Source organism: Bactrocera dorsalis, chromosome 5 (assembly GCF_023373825.1).
Source record: "Bactrocera dorsalis isolate Fly_Bdor chromosome 5, ASM2337382v1, whole genome shotgun sequence".
Classification (NCBI taxonomy): Eukaryota; Metazoa; Arthropoda; class Insecta; order Diptera; family Tephritidae; genus Bactrocera; species Bactrocera dorsalis.
The window spans coordinates 61404042-61425073 of NC_064307.1; the positions used below are offsets into that span (position 1 = coordinate 61404042).

The window sequence follows — 21032 nt, forward strand, 5'->3', positions numbered from 1 at the left end:
AGAGGCTTAAAAATTTTTCTAAGCACAAATTGTTTTTGAATTTTTTTTTCTAAATATTTTTGTTTTTTGATTGCAAATATTTTTCTAAACAGAAATTGTTTTTTTTTTTAACATTTGTTTGTAATAGAATTTTTTTTCTTCAAAATAATTTGTTTTCAAAGCATTTTTTTTTTCAAAATATTTTTTTCGAATAATTTTTTTTTCCAAAATCTATTTTGCAAATTTATTTTGACATTTCAAAAAATTTTTTTTTTAAATATTCAGTATTTCAATATAAACCAAATTTCCAAATTTTTTTCCACATAAAACCTTGTCTTGTAGCGATTTGCTTAAATAGTTACAATTTATTTACAATTTATAATCACGTATTCCATTAAAATATTTGCACATCTTCAAAGAAAATGTAAACAATAACTCAACACATCTGATTGCCAAATTTGATTACAAAATGTAAACAGCTGGAAAGCTCGCCACACAACAATTTGTCATGCACCCATGAACACTCACACACTCACAACCGAACGGCCTTTATTGTAAAGGGTTACTCAATGTAGTCACTAATGATTACTCACCGAATGTCCAACAGACAACAAAAACTAAATAAAAACACAAAAATATATTTCGCAAGCACAAAAGCTTTTTAAAAACTTTCGAAAAGCTGCGCAGCATGGAAAAATTCACTGAAATTCCAGTGGCTTTGCAGAGCACAGACTTTTTTTGGCTCCTGTGAATGGCCTTGCAGCCCATGTAAGCATTGTTGTTTTTGTTATAATTTATTTATTTATGCGCTTATTTATACGCATGGTGTTGTTATTGTTTTTGTGTGTACTACCGCTGTCATTGACAGCAGAATCAGCTGTGCGGCGGACAACAAACACAACGTTTGCTGGCAACAAGCGCATGTGCCGGTTAACCGTTACTCGTTACTACGTAGACATTCACAAATTCACTCGCCGAAAAATGCCGACATTGCTCGCCATTTGCCACCAACACACACTGGCAGTGTGTTGTTATTGTGGCTGAAACATTTTTGGTTTCTTATCGGCGATTCGTTTTGTATGTGTGTGCATGTGTGTGTACGTGCGTTTATGCCTGTTATCTCTGCATTTTCAACGTTTACACTTTTGTCCGTTTTTCCTTTTGTCTGTTTGTGTTGGTGTGCGCCTGTGCTTTGTACTTCCTCTTTGCTTGCTTCACTTCTTTGGCTGCGTGCGAGATTTTCGTATTTGCGGCTTTCGCGCCTTTGGCACAAATCAGTCGTTTGCTAACAACACAACTTGCCAAACGTGGCCTAGAAAAGCGGTCAAAAAACACATTGTCGACCTTTATCGCCAACAAATAACTTACAATGCGTGCGTTCGCCCTCAACCATTGTTGCTGTTTAATTAATTTATTGGCTATAAAAGTGAAATAATTGCCACTGTTGTGGCGTTTGCGCAGGCAAAGTGTGATTAGTTTCGAAAATAAAACTTATTTGATTTCTAATTTATCAGTGCTGTGTGGAGTTCTAAAAAAATAATAAAATAGTGTTGAGTTCACTTTGAAAAGGGGTTTTGAAAAATTACACAAATACTGAATTAGAATTAAATTGAATTCAAAATGTTTAAAATATGCAAGAAAAAATGTGAATAGGTTCAATAAATTACAACAACAAAAGCAACATTTTGAAAGTTTTCTATAAACGAAGAAGTTTTGAGTTTCTAAAAATACACAAAAATACGAAATTAGAATCAATTTTAAAAAGAGTTAGAGAAATTACAACAACAAAAGCAACATTTTGAACATTTTTTGTAAATAAATGAAGTCGTTTTGAATTTCTTAAAAACCAAAAATACTAAATTAAAGTCAACTTGAAAAAATTCGAGAAATTACAACAACAAAAGCAACATTTTGAAAGGTTTTTAAAAGTAAACGAAGACGTTTTGAATTTAAAACACAAAAAAAAAACATAAAAATGCTGAATTAAAATAAAATTGAAAAAAAAATTGAGAAATTACAACAACAAGAACAACATTTTGAACATTGAAATAAATAAATACGTTTCGGATTTCTTAAAAAACACAAAAATACTAAATTAGAATCAAAATGAAAAAGAGTTAGAGAAATTACAACAACAAAAGCAACATATAGATATTTTTTTATAAATAAAAAAAAATGCTTTCAATTTCTTAATATCACAAAATGCCAAATTATAATCAAAACCGAAATAAAATTTGAGAAATTACAACAACAAATGTAACATTTTAAAAACAGTTTAAAAAATCTAAAAGAAAATGTGAAAATAAATTCGAGTAATTACAACAACACAACTAATATTTTGGTAAATTTATTCTAAACAATTGGTAAAGTGTTAAGCTTCTTCAAAAAAGAACAACAAAAATATTGAATTGAATTTAAATATTTGAATTAAATAAAAGAAAAGTTGAAAAAAATGCAATAACAGAAGCAACATATTTAAATATTTTCCATGCGAAAAAAAATGCAAAAAAATTACAAATTATTAAAATTATTATTATAAATTATTATAAATTATTATAAATTAAAAATTATTATAAATTACAACAACAAAAGCAACATTTAAAATAAATATTTTCCAAAGTCATTTTAAAATAAATAACATTCATAATTTTAGGTCCAAGAAACTATTAAAAATTATTATAAATTACAACAACAAAAGCAACATTTAAAATAAATATTTTCCAAAATCATTTTAAAATAAATAACATTCATAATTTTAGGTCAAAGAAACTAAGAATATATTAACTCAAATATATGAAATCTTCTTCTTACATCTTGTCAACAATTACAGTTAAAATAATTTGTTAATACATTTTTAAACTAAATGTATAAATTTAAAAAAGTCGTGTTACTATAGAAAATATCTCACAAAAGTTGCAATTAAAGTACGACCTAAAAGGAAAAAAACAAAAAATATAAACTTCGAAATTTTAATTAAGTGTTTAAAGTCTACATTAAATGTAAAAAACTGCGAAAGAAAAAAATTAAAATTAAAAAAAAATATTCAAAAGTAAAAAATTAATTTAAGAAAATAAAAAATTAAAATTAAAAAAAAATATTCAAAAGTAAAAAATTAATTTAAGAAAATAAAATATTAAAATTAAAAAAATATTCAAAAGTAAAATAATTAATTTAAGAAAATAAATAAAAAAATTAAAAAAAATAAGAAATTAAAAAAAAAATTATAAATTTAAAAAAGATCAAAAAATAGCTATTAAAGCTTCAATTATCGTCGACTTTAAAAATCAAAAAGGAAAAATAATAGTAATCAAAAACTATGCTGATTGTGTCAAAATCCCAGTGTTAAAAAATCATAATTATTTATACAATTTCGTTGCAAAAAATTTCTTGTCAAAAATTACTGTTTTATATATTTTATTAGAATTAAAGCAATTCGCACACAACGTTAGACAAATTTACAACAGTGTTGGCAGTTGTTTTAAACTTGAAAAGTTTGTAACTAAGTATTACAAAATACCTTGTTCTATTTGAACTTCAAAACTTTATTAAAAATAAACAAAAACAAAAAGCGAAAGAGAAATTAACGTAAATAGCAGATTCTTCATTTCTTTACCTTTGATCTTAACCATAAATATACGGACGCCTATATGTATGGTACATAAAGCATCAGCGCGGCAAACCATATAAAGTGAGTACCTAGAAAGGAAACAATTTTAAATTAAAATAAATCTAAACAAGAAAAACTGTTAGCTTAATTGCACCGAAGCTTGCATAATTTTCACAAAAAAATAAGTTTCTATACAAGAACAAGATTTTCATCAAACGGTTTGTATGGCAGTTATACGCTATACTAGGTAGACCTGAAAAATTTCTTCAGTTATTGTAGCTTTGATTTAGTAAATAATATAATGCAAATTTCATCAAGAAATAAAATGAAAAAGTTTTCCATACAAGTTCTTGAGTGGGATCAGTAATTTGTATGGCATCTACTACTATGAACAAAATGTAGTTAGACTTGACTAATAATTTAAAAATACTTAACATATTTTTCAAAATTTATGTGGTTACCTTTAAAGTAATCAACCTTGGCCCCAATACTCCTCTGCCAACATTTTTCTCAATCCTCCAAACAGTTTCTAAAGTCAACTTCCGGAATAGCCTTCAATGCGCGTGCGATTCACGTTTAATACTGAATAGTCCGAAGTCACGCCGAGCCAAATCTGATTTATACGGTGGGTGCGGCAAGATTTTTGTTGAAAATTTGGCGAGAAACTTATAAAGATTCAATGCAGTATGCGACATTGCATTATCGTGGTGAAAAAACCAGGAGTGATCGGCCCATTTTTCCAACCACTTTTTAGGAATACTTTCACGGAAATGGCGCATAACGCTCAAATAGTATTCCTTGTTGACAGGAAGGAATTCGTGGTGCAGCACACCACGCTAATCAAAGAAAACTTTCAAGATAGATAACTTTGATTTTTGACCTACTTTGACGTGTTCTTTTCGGCTTCGGTTCACTTTTGCCACGATATTGCGCCGATTGATCATCTTCTTCGCCGTCGTATGCCTAGATACAAGACTCATTGCCAGTAATCATACGTTTCATGACATTCTAGTAGTCGGGGAGCATTGTCTTAAAGACGTTAACGCGACGCTGTTTTTCGGAAAAAATTTAGTGATTTTGCAACCAATTGTTCTTTCACTTTTTTTAGACCAAGTTGATCTTGCAAAATAGTTTTCACTAATCCTTCTGATATTCCAGTGATGCCAGTAAGATCTCTAAGTGTTAATAGTCGACTCTCCAGCAGCAATTCCTTTATTTTTTTGACGTGTTGATCATCAATAAAAGTAGATGGCCGTCCTGGACGTGGTTTGTCGCCAACGCCTTCTTGAACCTCTTTGAATAATTTTAACCAATCAAAATACATTGAACCGGCGCAAAAGGCGGTTTTCGTCAGGACTGATGGTCAGAAATGTTTTGTGGTACGTTTGGTAGGATTTACAGGGTATCATATTCTATATATCCCTTTATTATGCCTTAACTCTTAATTGCGGCTTGTACAAACAACAATTAGACCTTCCGAAAGAAGTAATTGGTCAGAAGCGACCAGCCATGGCCAGAAGCAAAGATATTGTGTTCCATCGAGATCTTTAGTGACTTGCCAGAATCTCTGCTATCAAGTCTAAGCCAAATGATTTTGCGTACAAAAAGATTGTCTCAAGAGAAACTTATGAAAATCGACTGTAAGAGTTTTTTTCCAATAAGTACGAGCAAATATTTTTATTAGGAAAAACATTAAAAGGGCTAAGTTCGGGTGTCACCGAACATTTTATACTCTCGCATGATAAAGTGATAATCGAGATTTCATTATCCGTCATTTACATATTTTTTTATTTTGCTGTAAAATTAATTACAAATAAATTCTGGGAGATTTACCGATATTTTCGGTGAAAAATTAGGTTAGTTAGGTCAGGCACTGAGTTCTTCGTGTTCAATATCAGGGACCTTGAAAAGTTATAGTCCGATCACGACAATTTTTCCACAAGGGATACCTCAGCTCAAATACCGTATTTGTGTAAAGTTTTATTATTGGAAAGGCGTGGTTGTGAACCGATTTCACCCATATTTCGTACATGTCATCAGGGTGTTAAGAAAATATATACCGAATTTCATTGAAATCGGTCGAGCGGTTCCTGAGATATGCTTTTTGGTCCATAAGTGGGCGACGCCACGCCCATTTTCAATTTTTAAAAAAAGTCTGGGTGCAGCTTCCTTCTGCCATTTTTTCCGTAAAATTTTGTGTTTCTGACGTTTTTTGTTAGTCGGTTAACGCACTTTTAGTGATTTTCAACATAACCTTTGTATGGGAGGTGGGCGTGGTTATTACCGGATTTTTTCCATTTTTGAACTGTATATGGAAATGTCTAAAGGAAACGATTATGTAGAGTTTGGTTGACATAGCTATAGTAGTTTCCGAGATATTTACAAAAAACTTAATAGGGGGCGGGGCCACGCCCACTTTTCCAAAAAAATTACTTCCAAATATGCTCCTCCCTAATGTGATCCTTTGTGCCAAATTTCACTTTAATATCTTTATTTATGGCTTAGTTATGACACTTTATAGGTTTTCGGTTTCCGCCATTTTGTGGGCGTGGCAGTGGACCGATTTTGCCCATCTTCGAACTTAACCTTCTTATGGAGCCAAGAAATGCGTGTACCAAGTTTCATTATGATATCTCAATTTTTACTCAAGTTACAGCTTGCACGGACGGACGGACAGACAGACATCCGGATTTCAACTCTACTCGTCACCCTGATCACTTTGGTATATATAACCCTATATCTGACTCTTTTAGTTTTAGGACTTACAAACAACCGTTATGTGAACAAAACTATAATACTCTCTTTAGCAACTTTGTTGCGAGAGTATAAAAACATTAAAATCACAATTTTTACTCAAGTTATCGCTTTTATGGATGGACGAACAGATAGTCTCTCGGATTTGAACTCGTCTCGTCATTCTGATCAGATGTATGTATATACAATAACTCCATATCTACCTCGATTAGTTGTAGGTGACACAGAGAAATCGCTGTGACATGTTCTTTTTACAAGCAAACAACATACCACAAACATTTTATTACAAACTTAGAATATTGCTATCCAACTGTTGATGTCGATCGGTTACTGTTGTTGAGGGTCAAGTTTCTATTATTCTAACGATCAAAAAAAATTCGGAGTCCTGCTTATTTTAGTCCTTGAAGGTCAACTAAAGTAATATTTTCCTTCAGTTTCCTAAAAAAATTCTGACAAGTCAAAGAACCTGCAAGTTTAAGTATGAATACGCCAATTTTATGTTTACTTCACTTATTCCTATTTCTTTGATTCCTTTCGGCGCTTCGCCCGAGCTTCACTTTGGAATTCATTTTTAATTTTTCACTTGTAATATTTCCAAAAAAAAAACAGGAATTTAATTTACCTGACAATCTTTATAGTACTGAATTGTTGGTATTGTTCAGCCAATCGCTACTCACAGCTCAAATTTCATTGCGTTGTCAAGTTGAAGCGATTTGCCTAAAATTTTCCTTCACTGATTTCGATTTTACATACTTGACTCGCAACCTAAAACTCAGTTGGTTACCAAGGCGGCCGACGACACACCCATCGGGCCAAATGTTGAACGAAATTGGCAAACAACTACAAAGTAAACCAAAGTCAATTGCAAACGAAGTCGCCGATCAGCGAGCGAACAAAGAAGCAGCGGCTGGCTAACGCCTTAACGCCGCTTTCGGTCTGAGACAGGCAACTGCCAAACGTCACGCATACATACACACATATGTATATAATACATATACACTTATTTAATATAACAACCAAACAGTATGCACAGCACACCACAAAACGCCTTTCTAGACAGTCAAATTCCTTGCGAGTCCTTTGCGCCCTCCCACTGCCGCGCACTCACCTTGAGCTGAGCGCGCAATTTACTTACACCGTTAGCTGCTTGCTGCTTTCTCATTATATTCCCTGACAGTGCGGTGTTTATTACCGTTGCAGCTGTCACCACAGAGTCATCAGCGCTGAAGTTGTTGTCATTTGAGAGCTCTTACCAGCCAAGCACTCGTGAAAGCACACACACAAAGCACTCTTCGCATCGACACCACTCACCCAGCTTTCACCGATTCGCTCACCAACTCACTTAGAAATCGTTTATAAAGTTTACGTGCAACGCTGCGCAAACCTGTTGCCCATAATTGCGTACAGTGGTGTGGCAAGTATTACGACTGAGCGAGTGGAAGACATAAAAAGAGGCACGCAAGCGAAATATTATTTAAACGCGCGCGAGTTACGAGCGCATTAATGTGGAAATTCGTATGTATTTATGAATATGGATGTACTGCGTTCCATTTTTTCGATAATGACAGACTTAGCCACCGACAGAGCATGAAATGAGCCGCCACACCTGGTGATAGACGTGTTAAGCCGTTGCCGTTGTCCAAGGCTATAGTGGCAGCCATTGTCATTGTCAATGTCAATGCGTTACTAAGCTGTCATACTTTACGCCACATGCTACACGCTTTCGCTCTATGATATTATAGTTGCGATTTCATTCAGCTATAACCACATAACGACACAAATAAAGACATCAAGGAGTTTTAATGTAGATTTCAATTCAAATGTTTATCTGTGTCATTAGGAAACTAAACAAATAATGGAGATATCTGATATTCATTTCAAGCATAATAAACATAAACATATGAATAATCTTCGATGAACGTCAGCTATAGAATTTAATGAATATTTATGTATTATAACCATGGTATCTACAGATAATAACTCTTATCCTTTCGTTTGGCCATGTTTCACAATTTCGAGTTGTATAAGTATTTCTTTGATCCCAGTGAACCGTAATTACTTGCTACTTATCTGTCTAAACATGGTATGATTGACACTGATGAGCCCAAACTATAACTACAGTGAGGTAAACAATGTGATCTATTGATTTGAAAAAAGGGTGTTTTTTATTTAAGTGTAGATTTCTATAAGCCAATAATTTTCTAAGAGTTGGTCCTTTTGATAGCTATTATATGATTTAAAGGCCAGACCTGCAAGAGCGATGTAATGATAAAATTAAATATAATTCTCAAATTTATTCAAAATGTGTTCTGTTTTTTTTTTTTTTTTTTTGAGAAAATAATTTTATGCCATTTATGATTTGTCGGCCAAATGACCTCCACTGCTCCGTTTACATTTTTTCATCAGTTTACGCCAATTTTTTTTATACTAGGTGGGAGCATCGAAATCCGGAGGCAGAACGTTAAACCGCTAAAAGTAACCTACTTTAACTCATGACTCTACCACGGAACATGCGTTTAAGTTTTACTCAGTGGAAAGGACAAGCGTTTAAGTCTCCTCTATTGTGCAAACTGACGGACGTCTAATCTGCTGAAAAAGTCTCAGTTTTGTCATTATGAATGTTGCCGCGTCGATAACAGCTTTCCATTCCTCAGTCGATTGACATACGAGTGTCGTTACGACCGTAAAACTACCACCGAGTGTTATTTTTATACTCTCGCAACAAAGTTGCTAAAGAGAGTATTATAGTTTTGTTCACATAACGGTTGCTTGTAAGTCCTAAAACTAAAAGAGTCAGATATAGGGTTATATATACCAAAGTGGACAGGGTGACGAGTAGAGGTGAAATCCGGGTGTCTGTCTGTCCGTCCGTCCGAATGTCCGTCCGTCCGTGCAAGCTGTAACTTGAGTAAAAATTGAGATATCATGATGAAACTTGGTACACGTATTTCTTGGCTCCATAAGAAGGTTAAGTTCGAAGATGGGCAAAATCGGCCCACTGCCACGCCCACAAAATGGCGGAAACCGAAATCCTATAAAGTGTCATAACTAAGCCATAAATAAAGATATTAAAGTGAAAATTGGCACAAAGGATCGCATTAGGGAGGGGCATATTTGGACGTAATTTTTTTGGAAAAGTGGGCGTGGCCCCGCCCCCTACTAAGTTTTTTGTACATATCTCGGAAACTACTATAGCTATGACTACCAAACTCTATAGAGTCGTTTCTTTCAGGTATTTCCATATACAGTTCAAGAATGGAAGAAATCGGATAATAACCACGCCCATCTCCCATACAACGGTTATGTTGAAAATCACTAAAAGTGCGTTAACCGACTAACAAAAAACGTCCGAAACACAAAATTTTACGGAAGAAATGGCAGAAGGAAGCTGCACCCAGGCTTTTTTTTTAAATTCAAAATGGGCGTGGCGCCGCCCACTTATGGACCAAAAACCATATCTCAGGAACTACTCAACCGAAATTCGGTATATAATATTTTCTTAGCACCTTGATGACATGTACGAAATATGGGTGAAATCGGTTCGCAACCTCGCCTTCTTCCAATATATCGCTACTTCTCTGTATAATATATACATTAGGAACCAATGATGATAGCGGAACAAAACTTTACAGAAATACGGTATTTGAGCTGAGGTATTCCTTGTGGAAAAATTGTCGTAATCGGGCTATAACTTCACAACTTCAAGGTCCCTGATATCGAACACGAAGAACTCAGTGCCTAACCTAACCTAACGTAATTTTTCACCCAAAATATCGGTAAATCTCTCAGAATGTAATTCTAATTAATTTTACAGCAAAATGAAAATCTCGATTATCACTTTATCATGCGGGAGTATAAAATGTTCGGTGACACCCGAACTTAGCCCTTCCTTACTTGTTAGTTTTTACCTTGTGTTTCAAAAGCGAAGGCAATAAGATGATAGAGTTGTTTTATATACTCTATACATGTCGGACAATTCGAACTAATGCCATTGTGGAATATGTAAAGATAGCTTCTAAAGCATGCCCACTAAGTATTTGGGTCAAATGGAAATCCAGGTCCGCATGTCGCCTATTTATCCACAAATGGATGTGCGGCATAGTTCTGTGGGTCCAGCGCCTTTGGATGAGGAATGCCACCACTGCTGCCACATTTTGTTGTTCTTTTTCCTCCCCTCTATCTTTGCCGCTTCTACTTTAGGCGCTGAAAGCTGATTTAATCGCTCGAGTTCATCTTCCAGGATGTAATATTATGGTAAGATGCAGCATTTCGGCTATTCTGTGTTGAATGTTGTTTTCGTGCACCTCGAGCGTTGCTGACACATTAAATTGAATGATCTTCTCGACTTTTTGACCGTTGCATGCAGGAGCAATCAGTGGTCTATATTTATTCAAAAATCAAGCCGGGCATAACGTTACAGGCAATTTGTTACAATATAGATATATCATTAACGACTCTTTCGTATCTGAATTGGCGGATGTTGATTATTCGCTATACAGCAATTTATTGAAGAATACTTTTGGTGAGCGCATCATATCGCGTGGGGAGACTGTGGCGTGGTCTCCAAGATCTTGCGATTTAACCCCGCTGAACTATAATTTGTGAGGAGTGTGTAAAGTCGCTGTCTACATAGAGAAACACGAGATGAATGTTGCCTTGGGAGTGGCTTTTCGACGCTATTGCTGACATACAGCCTCAATTACTATACAAAGTGGTCGAAATTGGTACTCTCTGGTGGAACTTATACCATCCAGTTGCGTGGCTTGTTTGCCCGAAATTATTTATAAAACATAACATTTTATGAAAAAGTTTAGACCTTGGCCATAATATTAAATTATACGTTTTTTATATCTTCTTGAAAACCACATTTCTAAAAAAACACGCTTTACTTAGTCCAAAATGTGTGCAGCTCTATTAAAAACGATAATTTTCTAATAGCTAAGAGCTTTTAGCTATAATTTCGAATTAAATTAAAACAAAGATAAACATTTAACACATTTTCTTATTAGCCATAAATTTACGCAACACAAATAACAGTAAAATAAGTTCTCATAAAAAAGGATTACAAATCTTGCGCAAAGAAAAACTTGCGGCTTGCTGATACTTGATAAATTCGTTTAACTTTCCACAATCAAAATGCAGTTATATAGCAAAGTATATATAGCTTGGTGCATATAGTATATACGTACCAAAAATAAGCTGCGCTTGTCGACCATTAACTGTAGATACAAGCTAAAAGCTGCAGCTGCAACATTTTAAAATTTAGCTTTTCAGCACACCATTGAGACGGAAAAAGCAGAAGAAAATCTTGCCGGCGACGCTACTGCAAGCCAGCAACACAACTACACCTACTACATTTGCTGCTGTTAATTTGGCAATTTATAGCCAAACTCTGAAGCTGCAGAAAAAAATGTGGATTTTGTGAAAGGAAGTATAAAGTTGCCACCAATAACGTGTTGTTGTTGTTGTTCTTGCTTTTGTTGTAGCGTATTTTAAATGGCAATTTTTAGTGGCCACCGGCGAGTTGCCGAAATCTGTGTGCAACACAAACAAAGCGGTACTCGTTAACTAAGCAAACCACAATGGCTTGCAGCAGGACGCCGGGGCGTATGAGTGATAGCGTTTTTAATCACAATGAACGAAGAACGCTTTGTTGTGGTGAGTGAGTAATATAAAACGCGCTGAAAAGAAAAAAAAGTAAATAATATACAACCAGAGTATACAACGCAGCAGATGAAGCACAAACATTGTCGGCAACCACACGTTTGCACGCACTGCGTTGCACCAATAACACATTGCTTGCCAGTACAAGCCACACGGCGTTGCCAGTTTCTCACAACTACCCATGCTACGTGTATTTGCAACGCCTTTCAGTTATTTTCATTCTTTGCACCAAATACCCCCTTTGGCCTTTGGTCTGTCTGCACTCGTGTTGCCCTTCTAGTTGTTGTTATTGTGTTTTTGCATTACAGTGTTTTCCCTTTTGTAGGTCACTTAGCACCAGTGCAATAATGTGGCCGCCAGTGCGCACCCGCTTTCTTTGCATTATGTTGCATTGGTTGCTAGTTGGTAATAATGTGGCAAGTTGTAGCTGCAGTCGAGTTTATCTGCTGTTCAAGTTAGTTGGGTAAATTGCTTGCCTTTCCTAATGCAATTTAATGTTGTGGCAAAATTGCTTCACTTTGAGGGCAGAAAGGCTAACAAGGTTTAAGATTTCAAAATGGGTTAAGGGTTAGAAAAATATTTTATTTATTTTATTAAAATATTTTATGTAACAAAAATTATTTCCCATTGAGGCGAAGTAACCATTAAATAGCCATAGCTTACAGCCTTAGCTATCTATGGTTGTTACTCAATCCTTAGGGGAATACACTGAACCCTCAAATGTCTTGGTGAAAAAACTAATTCCAATACCAGTTAATTTCCCTGAATGTCGGAACACTTGATAGCATTTCCACTCTCTCTGCTTGATAACACTGATTGAACCATACTGCAAAGTCGCAGTAGGCATTTTGTAGGTCTTCAAGTACCTTTCTCTCACTCGAATAAATATTATCAAGATAGAAAAATTGCACTTTTTTCGTCTTTTTCTTGCCCAACGCTTATTTAAGATTTTTATAAAGATATGCAATATAGCTTTGAAGATATTTTCCACAAAACTCTTGCTTCGATATATAGTTATATGCTCAAATCAGCCTAATTTAACTCTAACTTAGTATCGATCAAAGAGCTAGAAATTAAATTTTATTTACAGGTCAACTGGAAAGTTAGCGACCTGACACATACATGGCGCTACTAGAATTAAGTACATATAATTTTTTGTTAGCCCTAACCTTCAAAAGACATGTGTATAAATTTAACAGTTGTCATTAGTTTATAAATTATACCTCAAAGAATGATCCCTGAAATAAAATCGCCGAAAGTGACGCCTCTTTTGAACCAAAAGAAGAAAGCAGCTTGCAAGAGTCAAACCCAGAAAAATACGTCAAGGTGTGAAACGTCAACCAAAGGGTCGGAATCCACACAGTTATATATACAGATGAACTTCCCTAACTCGAATCACCAAAATACTCCAAAAATACTTCGAGCTAGATAACTTCGAGTTACGGAAGGAAATTTGTACGGTTCTTCGATAGTGCCGGCCGTTTTTAACGGATGTTCACACGCAAGCGCCTCAATACGATCAAATAGAACTCCATGATGCATCAAACCACGAATATAGAGAAAACAATGCGCCTCACCTTGCTTTTATAGCGGCTTTGGCCTTCTTTTTTTGGTTTTCATCATGTTTTTCCCCTCCATCTCGATGATTATTGACTTGTTTGTATCGACAGTCATAACGCTCTTTATGAATGTAGGATTGGAGGTCGCTGAAGATGTCGAAGGTCGTCCAGAACGAACCATATTTTCAACCATCTCTCGACCGTCTTTGAAGACTTTGTACCACTCGTAAGCTAGTGTTTTTGATAAAATTGAATCGCCGTAACCCTTTTCCAACATTTGCAACGATTCCACACACGTAATTCGGTTAGGAATACAAAATTTGGGACAAATTCTTGCTTCGATATTTTTATCCTTTGTAAAAATCGCAACGCACTACTGAGGTGTACCGATTTAAGAAGCAAGTGTAAACAAAAATGTTGACAAATCGCGCTCATATTGGCATAGAATCAAGGACAATCCTATCAACTTAGCAAAATACTTTTCTGTTTGAAATATCATTTACCCAGGGAATAATTAATTTTCCGTGTACTTTTTTGTCGCAACAAATATAATCCTATATCTATCTCGATTAGTTTTAGGTGATACATACAACCATTAACGTGAACAAAACTATTGTACTCTGTAGCAACATGTTGCAAGAGTATAAAATGTATTTTGCTATAGTAGACCGGCGACTTAATTTACTCGTACTTTTACCTGAATAGAAGAATGCCACAACAAGTCACATAAACTTGAAGCAGTTTTAGAGTATACTGAAGATCCTTTTCAATTCATCAGCCGAATTTTTCATGAAGATTCACATCTCCGTAGCTCTTTACATTCAATAAGAATGCTGGGTCGCTAACCACAATTGTACACAGCTTTAAAAAAAAGCTAAATATTTAAGAAAAATATATTAATCTTCTTTTGAAACTCGGGATATACCAAACCAAAGCTACGCTACTTCTTTCAAGGTTCTTCAAAATTGTGCAGTAAGTTGCCACCAACCTGTTAAAATTATAAAAATAATTATTATTCATTAAAAGCAGCATGACCATAAACCAATAACGCTGTAATTAAACTAATAACTAAATATTAGTCCAAGGTCTTCATCCGGCGGAAAGCGGATCACCGTATGCACATACATATACATGTTAGAATGTAATTATACCTATAACACAATAGCTCCATAATAAGTACATTTACGTATAAAACATGTAGATATGTATGTGCTTGCACATATTAACACTGAATTGTTTGTTGTTTTAGCAGCACACTTCGCCCACTGTGAACTTTGTTTGCCTTAGTTCAGTCAGTTCAGCGGAAGTTTGTTAACAACCGGATATGGGTTTGGTGTATACAATAACACTTTCTCTTCTATTGTAGACTTGTCTGTGTTTACTAAACTCTTGTTAACATTTATTAGCTACATAATTAAAATTCCACGAACACTCAGCCATCGGGTGATACGCTGAAGCGTCAGAAGTGAAGCGAAGTATCTCATGGGCATACGCAAACATGTGTGAAGACTTGGTGTATTATTCTAGCTGGCGACTTTTAGATGTCGACGTAAATATATACGTCTAATACATGCTTTTTTCTCCTCATCTTGCAAAATTTCATTTAATTTGCAAAGCCGAAAATGAGTTAAGTGTATACTTAAGCAACACTTATTAGGTTTGCCAAAGGCTGGCGGCAATTTCATCAAGATAAATAAAATGTGAATAAAGTGCATATGTCGTTTAATGATGGCTTAATCATACAAACAACAACGCCAGAGGGATGTCTGTATTTAATTACAGTATATGCCAAAGTTGGCTCTAGACTATACAGGGTCTCTACTCGTATTTTATAACACGTATTGGCAAAAAATTTTGAGAAAGATGGTGCTAAGAAAACCCTCCAATTTTACTTGGTTCGCGGTTCGCGTAACTTTACTTTAGAATTTCCCAAAAGAGAGTGAAATAATATTTCTGCGCCAAATTCGTAAAACGAGTTCGGTTGGATGAAGCTCCTCAGCTTGATTGTACGATGATGTGGCTGCAGATAAATTGAATGATGCTGTTCAAGTTTCCTTGATAAATTGAGAAAGGAACAGAGCACGAGAGACAGATATACATAGATAGGGATACTACTAAATAAAGAAAACGGACAGACAAAGAAATATGCTGTTCACGTTTCATTGATAAAGAGAGAAATAGACAGAGATTCACAGATACATATGCTACTGGACGGTTTTTATAAACAAAAGAGACAGACAGAGAAAAATAAAGAAACATATACAAGTAAAGAAAGTAAAAAGCAAGTGAGAGCAAAAATGAGAAGGAAAATATGTTAATTAGTGCAGAAAGTTCAATATGTTCTATTATTATTCATTTTAACCATAAAAGTGAATAGCTCAGCGGTTTCTCTCAAAAACCCACTCGCACCTATAGATATTTTTAGGTCAAGATTTAGCAGAAATCGAAAAAGTACTGGTAGTGAGAACCATGAGCTTTGTTTAGCGTCACAAATAAGTTGCGAATCGGAATTGATTATTTTTTAGTCTTCCGCATTGAGTTCTAGAACGCTTTCACTCCAAAAAATAGTGAAATATTATATACGAAGAGTTACAAAATTAGCATTATATTGACATTTATGGTATATAACTGGCACTTACATCTCTGACGTATGCTTGACCAATCTATTGTCTTCAGTTTAGCTGCTAAGGAGTAGACTTATCATTTGTGATTTAGAAGTTTGACAGTTATTACTAAAGGTCAAGCTTGAAAGTAATATCTCAAGCGAAAGTTTAAATTTTAATGTGAAAACTATAGTATATAAACTTACTGACGAATATATATTTGCTTGCCACTTAATTAAGTTCAGTTAAACTTAGATCTTTAATGATAATTCTAAGAGATATAGCCTTTACAGTCGGCGAGTCTCTTCACTATTGTCCAGTAGGTTAATGGCGTTTATGTTGGGGTATAGCCTGGGCGATTAAGATATCTTGAACTGAGTTTCTGAATCTCGCACTTCACCATATCTGATGTACCACGGAACAATTGCGATCAACCTACATGAGTGTTTTCGGCTGATATTTTGTTCCACATTCGATTTGCTTGCAGTTTTTCAGTATTGTATTCCATATGTACAAATCGTTCTAAAATGCTTTTATATAAGATCAACTTATTTTTATACTCTCGCAACAAAGTTGCTAAGGAGAGTATTATAGTTTTGTTCACATAACGGTTGTTTGTAAGTCCTAAAACTAAAAGAGTCAGATATAGGGTTATACATATCGTCCCCTCAATATAACAATAGCGTATAATTTTTTTTGGGTTTTGAGAAAATCGAGTTTAAAGTTTTTTTCAAATCAGATGTCTATACACTTATTGAAGGAAATTTTTGAAAATGAAATTATACAACCATTTCTTCTAATGACATTTTGACCCACTTTGTGGAAGTAGAATTTGACGAAATTTTGACCAGACATAGAATCAATGATGGAGATTCTAAATATGCAATAAAACAAATAATGGCGTATCAGCACATACGCTATTGTTATATTGAGGGAACGATATATAACAAAGTGATCAGGGTGACGAGAAGAGTTGAAATCCGGATGTCTGTCTGTCCGTCCGTCCGTCTGTCCGTCCGTCTGTCCGTGCAAGCTGTAACTTGAGTAAAAATTGAGATATTTTTGTACATTTCTTGGCTCCATAAGAAGGTTAAGTTCGAAGATGGGCAAAATCGGCCCACTGCCACGCCCACAAAATGGCGGAAATCAAAAACCTATAAAGTGTCATAACTAAGCCATAAATAAAGATATTAAAGGGAAATTTGACACAAGGGATCGCATTAGGGAGGGCATATTTGGACGTAATTTTTTTTGGAAAAGTGGGCGTGGCCCCGCCCCTATTAAGTTTTTTGTACATATCTCGGAAACTACTATAGCTATGTCAACCAAACTCTACAGAATCGTTTCCTTCAGGCACCTCCATATACAGTTCAAAAATAGAAGAAATCGGATAATAACCACGCCCACCTCCCATACAAAGGTTATGTTGAAAATCACTAAAAGTGCGTTAACCGACTAACAAAAAACGTTAGAAACACAAAATTTTACGGAAGGAATGGCAGAAGGTAGCTGTACCCAGTCTTTTTTTAAAAATTGAAAATGGGCGTGGCGTCGCCCACTTATGGACCAAAAACCATATCTCAGGAACTACTGGACCGATTTCAGTGAAATTCGGTTTATAATATTTTTTTAACACTCTGATGACATGTACGAAATATGGGTGAAATCGGTTCACAACCACGCCTTCTTCCAATATAACGCTATTTTGAAATCCATCTGATGCCTTCTCTGTATAATACGAGTATGTATATACATTAGGAAAAAAAATAAAAAAAAATACGTAACTGACGGATAATGAAATCTCGCGTCTCACCATATCATGCGAGAGTATAAAATGTTCGGGGACACCCGAACTTAGCCCTACCTTACTTGTTAAGACTAAGTTTCGATTTAGGATCCACTAACCAATACATTTTTTCTCGTCCTTTTGCCAGAAGTTGCCAGAAACCAAATTAATGGTTCAGGATAACGGATTAGAATTTCAGAACTGGCAGTAATCGACGAAGAAATGTTCTTTTCAATATTTTGGAGAATGTTTTCAGCAAATTTATTGGTCTGTAAGAGGATATTTCGTTCTCGGGCTTGTTTGGCTTCGGACATAAGGCTTTAAATTGTTCAATCGGTTTCACACGACAATATTGATAAAATGTAACCGAGCGAATACGAATAAAATGATACGAATATTGGCAGCTAACCGACCGTAAATGAAGAAAAGCTTAGAAAGCTAATAACTGGTTCAATAATTCTTAGTATTTATACATCTGAATAATATGAACAAAGTCATTATTCCATACAGCCTTAACACTGAACTTAAATTTCCATATGATTTTGATTTGAAGTAACTATACTGCTTAACATTTGTGAATCCTTCTTTGAGTTGCACCCGTCAGAAGAAGTTGTTTACGTTTTATGTGCTACTTTGTTAATAAACAAACTTAAATTCTTTGCTAGCCTATGGCCCACCTATCAACACATTATGTCCATAATTATGGCATCTCCCACAAAAGCTCCGCTCGTACAACTATCTTCCATACCAACAACATAAAGGCGGAAGAAAACAATTATACGCGCCCTTAAAGCCGCCGATAAGTACAGCAACTAAATGACCTAATGCAAGGCATAAAATATCTACAATATCTACAAACATAGCCTGACATAACCGAGCATAGCATAGCATTTTGCGTTAGCAACCATCCAATCACAAGCAGCCGAATTCCATGCAATTTGAAATTACAAAGATAAACAATAAATGGACAAAGGAGAAGCGACAAAAACGAATTTAAATAAATATCAACATTAAATCGAACGAAAACACACAAGCATAGCAGCAAAAACATGGATTTGTGGGTGCGTTGGTTGAGGCAAAACTGCTTTTGCATGTCGCAAGAGCACTTGGCTAGCGGCGTTGACTACATAGCACCAGCATTATAGCATAAATACAATTGCTTCTTGTTGTTGCCGACGTTTTTCTTTTTTACGCGATTTATATGCAAACTTCTTTGTTTGTATTTGTCCAATTCGAAAGTAAATTGAATGCAGTGAAATTCCGAAATTTCTTTATGCCGTTTACTTAGTGACGCCTGCGGCAACAAGAGCTTCGGCGCAACGCATAGAAATTGAAAGATAGCAAGGCAGTGCTGAAAAATAAAGCAACAAATATATAAATGTTGCCAATGGCTAAGTGGCGGACAATTGAAACAAACCGACAGACACTTCGCGTCACTTCAAATGATACACGCGGAAATAAAGCCAGCATTTTATTTCCTTTCAGAAAGAAGAAATTCAATTTTTTTTGCGTCGAGAAAAATATTGAAAATTTATTTTTTATATTTTTTTTTCTCCGAAGCAAACAAAGATTTGAATTTTAGATGCATTTGATATTGTGCGAAAAGTATTTTATATTCAAGGTTGCGTTAGTGAAATTGCCAACAAAAAGCAGAAGCAAGTTAAAATAATAATAAAAAATAATAAACAAGTAAATAAGCTAAGTTCGGGTGCAACCGAAGATTTTATATTTTTGGAGCTTACAAGAATCAAAACCACGGAAATGCCTTATAGTGCGGAAAGTCAACTCGAGGATCGGACTCCATGCATAACTCTTTCATTACTGACATATTCGACAAAGAAAACAGAAAACATATATATTTATGTATATTAGAGTTGGGGTAGTCTCATACTAATAAACTGTTCTCTGTGATATCTTAATGAATCTCACCTCACATCATATGGAGTAAAGTCAGCCGGATATGATATGTTTGTCATGTGAAGGCTAGGTTAAGTTTCCCACCATTTTATCCATTTTAGGCACAAAAAAACACGGTTATGTCCTCTCATTTTCGTTGAGATAACTCATAATTAGCCGATATATGCGTACAAAGTAACCCAAAAGGTCAAAAATCGTTATATTAGGTATATGGAGGCTAAGGGAAGTAGTGGTCCGATTCAACCCACTTTTTAACATACCATTATCAGAAAAGAATTATCCAAAAATATTAATTATATATCTTACACATTGACTGATATTTTCGGTCAAAAATCAACCATTTATACTGCAGTTAACATATTCGGTACCTAGCGGCTCGAACAATTTGTTTTAGATTTGAACAAATTTTGCTCAAAAGGTGGTAAACACTAAATGCAATATTCGTACAAAGTTTTATTCCGTTATATTGGTTGCTTCTTGATTTGTGTACTGCAAATTTATATCAAGTGAAATTTAAAAGTTGCTATGTGAGAGGTAAGCGTGTCTATTGTCCAATTCCTCTATTTTCACACTGTAGCACAGAAATGTCACGTACCGAATTTGGTTGAAATCGGCAGGTGGGTCTCGAAATACATGATTCCACAAAAGTGAGCGGGTCCTTTTTGTCCAATTTTCAGCCCGGCTCCCATAAAACCCTCTCATATGATCTGGAGGTAAAAATTTAATGTCTCTGGCGTATTTAGTTATTGATTTGTTTACGCTCTTAGTCGTTTTTAACATTACCGTTATATGGGAGGGAGCAAGGTTATTACGCGATTTCATCTATATTAACACTGTCGATAGGAGTTCTTATAATATTACTGCCTTGCAAATTTGGGTTTTGTAGCTTTAACGGCTTAGGAGCTAGTACATTTAACTTATTGATGGCGGACACACGCCACTTTTTTCAAAATTTTCACCCACAGCTCGCTCTTGCTCCTTATATTTCTTTATTTAGTGGCAAGTTATGGACTTTATAAATTTACGACTAATGGCATTTTTTGGGCGTGGTAGTAGGTCAATTACACATCTACGAAGTCGTAAGTCTTCCGAATGTCGACTCGTCGCGTCATCCTGATCATTTATACATATATAACCCTATAATTATCTCGCTTAGTTTTTGG

The 21032-nt window shown here is 34.9% G+C and overlaps 1 protein-coding gene across 1 annotated transcript in view; it reads left to right on the plus strand.

Moving 5' to 3' along the window:
- The first annotated feature begins 3552 nt into the window (after positions 1-3552).
- LOC105222120 (somatostatin receptor type 5) overlaps positions 3553-21032 on the plus strand; it is a 42426-nt gene continuing 24946 nt past the window's right edge. The window contains exon 1 of the mRNA XM_049457891.1: positions 3553-3667. The gene's annotated coding sequence lies outside the window, so the exon portion shown is untranslated. The remainder of the gene's footprint in view (positions 3668-21032) is intronic.